The 11,282-nt window shown below is 45.3% G+C and overlaps 1 long non-coding RNA gene across 1 annotated transcript; it reads right to left on the reverse strand.

Annotated features, from left to right (window-relative positions):
* Nucleotides 1–1,087: 1,087 nt before the first annotated feature.
* LOC141049512 (uncharacterized) lies at nt 1,088–8,695 on the reverse strand. Its single transcript, XR_012220374.1, has 2 exons — nt 7,348–8,695; nt 1,088–4,592 (listed from the first exon to the last, which is right to left on the reverse strand). It is a non-coding gene; the product is annotated as an uncharacterized lncRNA (long non-coding RNA).
* Between the last annotated feature and the right edge of the window lie 2,587 nt (nt 8,696–11,282).

The raw sequence follows: 11,282 nt of genomic DNA on the forward strand, positions 1-11,282 counted from the left end.
GCTAAGAACAGGAAACTGAGGCTACAATTTGCACAAGCTCATCGAAATTGGACAGTAGAAGATTGGAAAAACGTTGCCTGGTCTGATGAGTCTCGATTTCTGCTGCGACATTCGGATGGTAGGGTCAGAATTTGGCGTAAACAACATGAAAGCATGGATCCATCCTGCCTTGTATCAACGGTTCAGGCTGGTGGTGGTGGTGTCATGGTGTGGGGAATTTTTTCTGGGCACTCTTTGGGCCCCTTGGTACCAATTGAGCATCGTTGCAACGCCACAGCCTACCTGAGTATTGTTGCTGACCATGTCCATCCCTTTATGACCACAATGTACCCAACATCTGATGGCTACTTTCAGCAGGATAATGCGCCATGTCATAAAGCTCGAATCATCTCAGATTGGTTTCTTGAACATGACAATGAGTTTACTGTACTCAAATGGCCTCCTCAGTCACCAGATCTCAATCCAATAGAGCATCTTTGGGATGTGGTGGAACGGGAGATTCGCATCAGGGATGTGCAGCCGACAAATCTGCGCCAACTGTGTGATGCCATCATGTCAATATGGTCCAAAATCTCTGAGGAATGCTTCCAGCACCTTGTTGAATCTCTGCCACGAAGAATTGAGGCAGTTCTGAAGGCAAAAGGGGGTCCAACCCCTTACTAGCATGGTGTACCTAATAAAGTGGCCAGTGAGTGTATATATATATATATATATATATACATACATATAGAGTATAACACTAAAGTGAGTACACCCCTCACATCTTCATGAATATTTTATTATGTCTTTCCATGGGACAACACTGAAGATCTGACTCTTTCATATAATGTAAAGTAGGTGTTCCCTGTAAGTAATTCAACACACAGCCATTAATGTCTAAATCACTGGCAAAAAAAGTGAGTACACCCCTATGTGAAAATGGCCAAATTGTGCCCAAAATGTCAATATTTTGTGTGGCCATTATTATTTTCAAGCACTGCCTTAACTCTCTTGGGCATGGAGGTCACTAGAGCTTCATAGGTTGCCACTGGAATCCTCTTCCACTCCTGCATAATGACACCGTGGAGCTAATAAATAATAATAATAATAATAATAATAATCTTTATTTATATAGCGCCAACATATTCCGCAGAGCTTTACAGTTTACAGTTTACAGTTTCAAAACACAAGTCATAAATAACAACGTTAACAATACAATAATTGAAGCAAAATAAGACGAAATGAGACGACCCTGCTCGTGAGAGCTTACAATCTACAACGAGGTGGGGGAGGTACAAAGTACAGGTGTGTATTTACAATTGTGTATTTACAATGAAGGTCCAGCCATCTTGAGGGAGTGAAAGATGGATGGAGATAGTGAATGGGCTACACAAGCACACTTACACAGAGAATTACTTTGATCAGTGAACGTGATAGGCCGCTCTGAACAAGTGTGTTTTGAGGGAGCGCCTAAAACTATGCAAATTGTGGATAGTCCTGATTTCTTGGGGTAGAGCATTCCAGAGGATAGGAGCAGCACAGGAGAAGTCTTGGAGTCGGGAGTGGGAGGTACGGATTAGTGCAGAGGTTAGTCGAAAGTCGTTTGCAGAGCGCAGCGATCGGCTAGGCCGATAGACAGAAATGAGGGAAGAAATGTAAGGGGGTGCCGCACTGTGGAGAGCTTTGTGGGTGAGAACAAGTACTTTGAATTGGATCCTATAATGAATGGGCAGCCAATGTAAGGACTGGCGAAGAGCGGACGCGTCCGAGTACCGATTAGCCAGATGGACGATCCTGGCCGCTGCATTAAGTATGGACTGGAGGGGGGATAGTCAAGTGACGGGGAGGCCAATTAATAGAGCATTGCAGTAATCCAGGCGGGAGTGGATCAATGCAACAGTGAGGGTTTTTGTTGTTTCCATAGTGAGAAAAGGGCGGATTCTAGAGATGTTCTTTAGATGTAAGCGGCAAGAGCGGGCAAGAGATTGTATATGGGATGTGAAGGAGAGATTGGTGTCAAACAAAACACCCAGACAGGATGCCTGCTGCCGGGGTGTTATTGTGGTACCATCCACGGAGAGGGAAATGTCAGATTTAGGGAGGTTAGTAGACAGCGGGAGCAGAAGAAGTTCAGTTTTAGAGAGGTTGAGTTTCAGATAGAGAGTGGACATGATATTGGAGACTGCGGACAGACAGTCACTGGCGTTCTGTAGTACAGCTGAGGTGAGGTCGGGGGGAAGATGTGTATAGTTGTTTGTCATCAGCATAAAGATGGTACTGAAAGCCAAATCTGCTGATGGTCTGTCCAATTGGGGCCGTGTAGAGAGAGAAAAGAAGGGGACCAAGGACTGAGCCCTGAGGTACCCCAACAGCAAGAGGAAGAGGAGATGACGTGGAGCCAGAGAACAAAACACTGAAGGGGCGGTCAGAGAGATAGGAAGAGAGCCAGGAGAGAGCAGTGTCCTTAATGCCTAGTGACTGGAGCCTAGAGAGTAGGAGATGGTGGTCAACAGTATCGAAAGCTGCATATAGGTCAAGAAGAATGAGCAGAGAGTGGTCACCGTTACGTTTTGCTGTCAGAAGGTCATTGGTCACTTTGATGAGTGCAGTTTCAGTCGAATGTAAGGGGCGGAAGCCAGACTGTGAAGGGTTTAGAAGGGAGTGAGTGGAGAGGTAACGGGTAAGGCGGGAGTAAACTAGGCGTTCCAAAAGTTTAGAGATGAGGGGAGATTGGAGACTGGTCTGTAGTTGATTGTGCAGGATGGGTCGAGAGCAGGTTTCTTTAGTAATGGAGTAACAATGGTGTGTTTGAAGGAGGAAGGGAAAATGCCCGAGGAGAGGGAGAGATTAAAGATTGTAGTTAGGTGGGTTGTGACAACTGGAGAGAGAGACTGGAGGAGATGTGAGGGCATGGGGTCGGTAGTGCATGTAGACGAGAAGAAGAGAGGAGTCTGGAGACTTCTTCTTCTGTGATGGGATCAAATGTGGAAAGTGAGCCAGGGGAGATGCAGGAAGGGATGGGAGTCACAGCACTTGGTGGTTGGGAGCAGATTTCTTGACGGATATTATCTATTTTTTCTGTAAAGTGGGAGGCCAGGTCATCAGCACAAATGTCTGTGATAGGGGCTTGTGCTTTTGGCCTGAGGAGGGAGTGAAAAGTGTCAAAAAGTTTCTTGGGGTTGTTGGCTAGTGAGGAGATCAGGGTGGTGAAATAGGTCTGTTTGGCGAGGTGAAGGGCAGCGTTATAGGTTCTTAACATAAATTTGAAGTGGATGAAGTCTTCTGGTGTGCGGGTTTTTCTCCATAGGCGTTCAGCACTCCTGGAGCATCGCTGGAGAAGTTGAGTTTGCGATGTGAGCCAGGGCTGTTTTACTCTGTGTTTGGAGGTTCTGAGGGTGAGGGGAGCTACTTGGTCAAGGGTGCTTCTAAGAGTGTCATTGTAGTGATGAACAGCCAGCTTGTAAGAAAAAGTCCTACTGAGAGCTGGAAGAGTCGGGAAGAAGTTCCACAGACGATCTCTTATCAAGCTGAGGTTGAAGGTTTATTCGGAGATACACAGCAAGACAGATACAGAATAACAGAGGAGTTGGAATATGCGGGCAAAAACAGGAATACAGACAGGCAGAGATTCGCTAGGAAGTCTGGCGATGATAAGGCTCTGTGCCCTGGCCATGGTGAGGCACAGTGGCATGATGGCGATGGAATGGCCCCGATCGACAGTAACAGGGACTTCTTATACATTATCAGAACAAAGAAAACTGCATTTTGCCGCAGAGGGCGTTAACATTATAATTCTAAGGCGTTTTCATGGTAATCTACAGAAACGTGGTTTAGAAAAGAGAATATAATGACATAATACGAAGATATTAATTAACATTTCTTCAAGCAACACTAAAACCCATAAGTCATTGGTATCTATGGCTACTGTCCTAAAATCTTATCATTGTCTCCAGTCTAGGTCCCTAAATTCTTACATCCTGACATTTTAACTACTCTACTCTTCGCTACCACACTATCACGTATAAGCATACTGACCATATATTTGGTAACCTGTGACCCTATTGATTGATCCAATCTTCCTCTACGCACATCGGCTGAGGTTGCTAGGAGACATGATCTCATTTTCCATCCTCCATTTAATACATTTTATCAGCTCTTTTGTAAAAGTTGAATCTTCTCTAACTTTCAACAAAATGGCTGCTAGAGACAACATGGCCTCTCAGTATATTATGACTGACCATTCTCTTACAAGTCCCCCTCTTGTACTCTATCCAGAGTACAACATACAGGACTGTAATATTCATTGGTGAATTATTGAAAATAAGAATATTGGGGTAATTCAGTGCTTTATGCACGTGTGTGTAAGGAAAAAGTCCCTAAAAATAGCACAAACACATAATAAAAAAAATAATTCAAATAGTCCCGAAAAAAAATAAGTTGCACAATAGTCAAGTCTTTTGGTCTATTTCTTCTCATTCTTTGTCTTCTGGATTTTCCTGATCTTCTCCCCCTCTCACACTATCAGAGTCCCACTGTATAGTGTGAAACATCTTCTCCTGATCATCCAATAGGTTCACGGTCCCAGGAGTCGAATATGAAAATCTTCAGCTGACCTGGAGGAAATAGAAAAAAAAGCGGAGTATCAGTCCTTACCAGAAATCTCAGTAAAATAATTAAGAAGTCTACACTGATTGATATGAACCATTTTAACAACTTTGTAGCTTGAAATTTGAGCAAAGACTTAATCATTGTAGTTGGAATATAAGGCACAAGTCTATCATTAACCCGTTTGTAGTACAAGCACTCCCCCTCAATGGGCAGGGACTCAAGGGAATTGAACAGAGATGAGTCTCCATCCTTCTCCTGTGCTTTTACGAGATTTTGAAGAGAAGAATAAACAAGGGGGGGCTCTCGGGGTTTTTTTAGTAACTGCAGCGATGACTTCTTGGGGATATTTGTCCTCGCCTGTGAGTGCAGCTTCCCTGGCTGCGTGATCTACATATGCATTGCCAAGGATGTGAGGGTCAGGAATTAGCCTCTGGTGTCCTTTAATTTTGCAGAAGGACCATAATTTTGGAAATTCTTTACCCCGTTGCTCAATTTGTTTTAGAATGTCTACATGCTGCAAGGGCTTGTTCTGAGAATCAACCATCCCCCTAAGGGCCCATACATTAAGATATAGAGTGAGTGACGACACGACATATGCGCTATCACTGAAGATATTCATTGGCTCTGGACACACGAGAATGACTTGTAAAGCTGCTTCCAACTCAGCTCTTTGAGCGGAGAAATGACCAGGGAGTTTATACTGCAGCAGCAATGGCTTAGCTGGAAACCACACAGCGAAGCCTGTGACGTAATGCCCCTCATGCCAATAGCGAGCTCCGTCAATATAGGCACAGGGGATTCCCTCTTGAAAGTCTGCTCGGAAGGGAGAGGGAGTAACATTAGCCTGTTCAATTTGACAATCGTGACTTTTTCCTGCATATTGCATCATCTGGGCTAAGTGATATTTTTCACCCACTTCGACTTGTAAGTCTCTAGTCTCAAAATCAATGATCCATTGGGCCATTCTTTGTGAATTGATACCTGAAGCTTTTCCCTTCAGCATAGTTTTTAAAGTGACATGTGGGGTCTGTAGAATTAAGGGAGCAAATCCCACTATATGTCTCACTTGATTCATAGTCCAGTGCACGCCCAGTAGGTGCTTCATGCACTGAGTGAATCCTTTTTCCATGGGGGTCAGCAACCTGGAGTAATAACCTAGGGCATACAACTGACTAGACACTTCTGGGCTTTCTTTGGGCCATTTTTGTAGGAGCACAGAAGAAATAGAGATATCACCAGTGTGAGTCTGAATGTAGGAAGGCTGGGAAGGGTCAGGGTTAATCAATGCAGCAGCTGCCGTAAGGGCGCGCTTCAATCCCTCAAAAGCCTGTAAGGCTGCTCCCTCTACATTAACAAGGTCAAAGTCATTATCAACATTTTTCAATAAATCATACAGTGGTTTAGCCAAATAAGCAAAATCTTCAATGAATTCTCTGGAAAAATTAATAAGACCCAAAAATTTTCTGAGTTCAGTAATATTAGTTGGTAGGGGAACAGCTTGAATAGCTTTAACCCTATCATGCATGGGCTTCTTTCCTTCTGCTGATACAGACACACCCAGAAATTTAACCTCTGATTTCATCAATTGTACTTTATCCAGACTCATTTTGAGTCCTGCATTTTGTAAAGCCTGACAAACATTTTCAAGGGTTTCTCTGTGTTCACATTCATCGACAGTTTGAATCAATAAATCATCCACATTCTGTAAGACTTTGTCTCCGTAACCCAGGGGCTCTAACATCTGATCTAATGCCTGATGGAAATACACAGGAGAACTGTGAAATCCCATGGGCAACCGCGTGCGAAGCGGAGTGCAGATTCAGGTGTTAGGGGTACTGAGAAAAAGCCATTTGCAATATCCAAACAAGAAAATACCTTACAATCACTCCTCAGCTGTGACATAACTTCAGGGACAGATGCCACAAGGTGAGCAGCTGAGGGAGTGTACTTATTTACAAGTCTCAGGTCTACTACCATTCGAAAACTGCCATCTTCCTTTTTTACAGGTAGAATAGGACTGTTACATGGAGAATTACCTTTCACAACAGCACCTTGTTTCTCCAATTCACTGACTGCTACCCTTATGTAAGGGATTGCGTCCTCCGAATACGGTACTGACGCTGGAAAGGTGGCAGTTTTTCACCATCAATTTTAACCTGAGTTTGCATTAACCCACAATCAGTTTTCTTTGAGATCCACAATTCAGGGAACTTTTGCTTCAATTCATTCTTTAAAGCATTATTGTTAGCATTTTCAACATTTTCATTAGCACCTAATCCGAAGCTAGCAATGGGTAATTTATGACTCTCCTCCTCCTCTACAGGGACAATTACAGAACAGATAGTGGCTTCTTTCTTCCGCCACAAGACTTTGTTACATAAATCAACAACAATTCCCATTGCTCCCAAAACATCAGTTCCCAAAATAGTGTACCGTAACTGTGGGTTTACCCAAAAAGCGCATCGAAGACCCCTTTGCTTCGATCCCCCTGTGTCCTGAAATTTCAGGTTTACTGGACGACTTTTTTCTGCTTGAATACAGGAGTCCTCAAATTCTACAAAAGTGTAGTCTCAGGCAGTCCAGGGGGTGACTGCAATTTGTGTCGCGTTATTGAAACTGAGGCTCCTGTATCGATGAGGATGTCTTCCCAAGGCAGCCCCTCTATTCTCCCTCTGACATAAGGTCTACCGTCCTTGCCCAGGGAAAGGGGGGCAAGGAGGGTAAGGGGAACAGGGGGAGCACTCCATCAATCAGTGTTACCTGTCATGGGAAGCCCGAAAAATCCATCATCCCCATCTGGGCACGGCTTCCGTCCAACAGCTGCCACCTCCGCCCCAAAGAGATCCTTAGTCAGGGTCCGGTCCTCATGTTCCCGCAGCTCCTTAATCAGCGGAGCATAGGGACGAGGAGGAGTGACCCCTCCCTGAATAGCACGGACCTCCGGGCGCGGATGAGTGAAAGCCATTGGAGAGGGAGCAGGAGCAGAAGGCTCCTGGGAAACTGGGTTAACCATTTGAAGACCGTTGTACTGCTGATACTGCCTAGGGTCATTCACTGCTGGATACGGAGGTCTAACTCCGAAAGGTGGTCTAGAGAACTCCCGGGTCTGTTGGGGGTTAAATGGTGCCCAGGGTTCTCGGGGTACAATCCCTGGCTCAAGGTTGGGACAAAAACGTCTAACATGTCCTAAATGTCCACGAAAATAACACAAGGGGGACCTCTCATAGGATCCTGTGGGGGCTCTGCCGAATGGGACCTGCCCATTCTCGGCAGCTGCGCATACCCCCCCCCGGAACTCCTGTCCTCCCCTAATCAACAGATACACCCCGAGGTGAATGGCATGCAAAAACATTGGACTCATCACCCTTCACCTCGGACTGCATCGTCCTAACAAAACACTTTCCTCACAATTAGGCAAATTTTTTATAAATTTAAGATGGATCAGGAACATTTGGTCAGGGATATTTTTCTCGGGGTTGAAGCAGCTTCACACCTAACCTAGGGTCTGCATGTGCTGGAGCTGTTGGGACAATATATCTTTCCTCAACTGTATCTGCATAAGCTGGAGCTGTTGGGACACTATATCTTGTTATGTACTACTTCACTCATTCTCCTAACTCTTCTCCAGTCTACAAGTGTATTTACATCAGCACTGTGTTTCGAAGCTGCAGTGTCCATCTGTGACATAACTGCTCTCAGCTGCTGCTGCTCGCACCCCTCCTCTCTGTGCTTCGCTGCTAGCTCCAGCATCTCGCTCAGCTGTTCTGATCTCTCCCTATACGCTGCCCCTCCCCGGGTGATCATGTTAACATATTGTTGTGTAGACTATTTATCAAGAGCCTGATCAAAGGTTATGACTGTCTTACACAAAGCCACTACTTGGCTATTAGCTTAACCTAGTGAATTCTTTCTATCCAATTCCCTGTTTTCTGTGGTAAACCATCGCATACAATTTAACCACGTAGTTTCCACATTAACCCCCTCCAGCTGGGGTGTGCCAGCATATTTCTCTGCCTGCTTCCGTAACCACTCCATATTTACAGTGGTCTACAAGGACGAGTTTTACTCTGTCCTAGTATCAACAAATGCAATTTAAGCAAAGTTAGATACTCACACCTCTCTCGAATGGAAGACCTCCTGCCGGCTGTTTGGGGGTCGACCAGATATCAAAAGAGGTGCAGCCGTGATTCCAGCCTCACTCGTTAGCTTGCCAGGCATCTCCCCACGCCCTTTTAAAGCTTCTTGCTACCGGGCACAAAAAAATTCTCACGTCCTTGTAGATAGCTTCTTCTTAGTTACTCATCTTTTATAGTCTTTTTCTTTGTCCGTGGTTTTCTTATAAAAAAATCGGGCAGGCGGTCTCGGAGCGATCACGAGAGGTTCTCCTTCAGGCTGGCTTACTTTGATCGGTTTCACGTGTGGCCACACGCGTTTCTTTTATTTTTTCTCTTCCTCTTCCCACCTCCAAGCCCTCATCTGCGGCTTCTTCCACAAAGGTTCTTCTGGAGGCCACTCTCCGGAGCTGCTCCTCCTGGCTGGCAATCGCCACTTGTAAGAAAAAGTCCTACTGAGAGCTGGAAGAGTCGGGAAGAAGTTCCACAGACGATCTCTTATCAAGCTGAGGTTGAAGGTTTATTCGGAGATACACAGCAAGACGGATACAGAATAACAGAGGAGTTGGAATATGCGGGCAAAAACAGGAATACAGACAGGCAGAGATTCGCTAGGAAGTCTGGCGATGATAAGGCTCTGTGCCCTGGCCATGGTGAGGCACAGTGGCATGATGGCGATGGAATGGCCCCGATCGACAGTAACAGGGACTTCTTATACATTATCAGAACAAAGAAAACTGCATTTTGCCGCAGAGGGCGTTAACATTATAATTCTAAGGCGTTTTCATGGTAATCTACAGAAACGTGGTTTAGAAAAGAGAATATAATGACATAATACGAAGATATTAATTAACATTTCTTCAAGCAACACTAAAACCCATAAGTCATTGGTATCTATGGCTACTGTCCTAAAATCTTATCATTGTCTCCAGTCTAGGTCCCTAAATTCTTACATCCTGACATTTTAACTACTCTACTCTTCGCTACCACACTATCACGTATAAGCATACTGACCATATATTTGGTAACCTGTGACCCTATTGATTGATCCAATCTTCCTCTACGCACATCGGCTGAGGTTGCTAGGAGACATGATCTCATTTTCCATCCTCCATTTAATACATTTTATCAGCTCTTTTGTAAAAGTTGAATCTTCTCTAACTTTCAACAAAATGGCTGCTAGAGACAACATGGCCTCTCAGTATATTATGACTGACCATTCTCTTACAAGATTAGGACAGGAAAGAGAGGAGATTGGGGACAGTGATGAGTGTAGGGAATCTGAAAGTGTCTGAGGGTTAATGGCTTGTAGATTTCTGAATGTGTGATAGGTAGGAGTGTGCTGGGGTGGGTGAGGATTTGTGAGCGTGAAGGAGAGAATGTTGTGGTCAGAGAGTGGAAGCGGTGAGTTATTTAGGTGGGAGATTGAACAGAGCCGGCAGAAGACCAGATCAAGGGTGTTACCGTCCTTATGTGTCTCAGAGATTGAAAGCTGTGAGAGGCCTAGAGAGGTGGTTAGTGATAGAAGCTGGGATGCAGATGTGGAAGTAGGGCTGTTAATGGGGATGTTGAAGTCTCCCAGGATGAGGGTTGGTAGTTCTGAGGACATGAAGTGCGGCAGCCAGGCTGAAAAGTGGTCAAGGAAGTGGGTGGGTGAGCCTGGGGGCCGGTATATGACCGATACCCTGAGGGAGAGGGGACGGAAGAGCCTGATGGTGTGGACCTCAAAAGAAGGGAATAAGAGTGATGGAACTGGGGGGATGACCTGGAAAGTGCATTGTGGGGACAGGAGTATGCCGACTCCACCACCATGTCTGTTTGTGGGTCTCGGGGAGTGAGAGAATTGTAAGCCACCGTAGGAAATGGCAGCAGGAGAGACAGTGTCAGAATCCTGAATCCAGGTTTCAGTGAGGGCCAACAGATTAAGAGAGTTGTTCAGAAAGTAGTTGTGTAGGAAAGGAAGCTTGTTACAAGCAGACCGTGGATTACAGAGGGCACAATTAAAAGATGTAGATGAGGGAGAGCAAGTAATGTTAATAAGATTATTATGGCTTCGATATGAGGTAGGGTAGGGGTTGAGGTTGGGGGATGGTGGACCAGGGTTGGGGGAGATGTCCCCTGAAATCAGTAGGAGTAGGAAGATAAAGAGCAAATAGTTGTTGGAATTGTAAGTAGTTTTTTTCTGTGATATGTTTGGGCAAGATGGGCTGAGGTTTCTCAGGAAGGTGAGGAGTGCGTGGGAGCTGTACATGGGAAAGGGAAGTATAGAGGGGCTGATGTGTATGAGTCGTGATGGAGGGGGGATGGGGTGGTGAATGTGGATGGCAAGGGAACACAGGAGGATAAAAATAAAGCACATGGTTAAAGGGGAGAGCAAAGTGTGGGTTACCTGACTCCTGCCCTGACTAACTGCCATGTATAACTGCCGTTTTGCTGGATGCTTGGCTTCTGTGATGCTTTGCTTATGGGATGCCTGCGTGCACCCCACACTGAGTGCTTCCCCTTAGGAACTACTACATATATAGGCCACACTACAGGGTCAGGAGAGAGGGATTGTGGGAGCTGGTTGGGTCTAATTTGGCA

Source organism: Dendrobates tinctorius, unplaced genomic scaffold (assembly GCF_039654945.1).
Source record: "Dendrobates tinctorius isolate UK_male_01 unplaced genomic scaffold, ASM3965494v1 ptg000144l, whole genome shotgun sequence".
NCBI classification, from domain to species: Eukaryota; Metazoa; Chordata; class Amphibia; order Anura; family Dendrobatidae; genus Dendrobates; species Dendrobates tinctorius.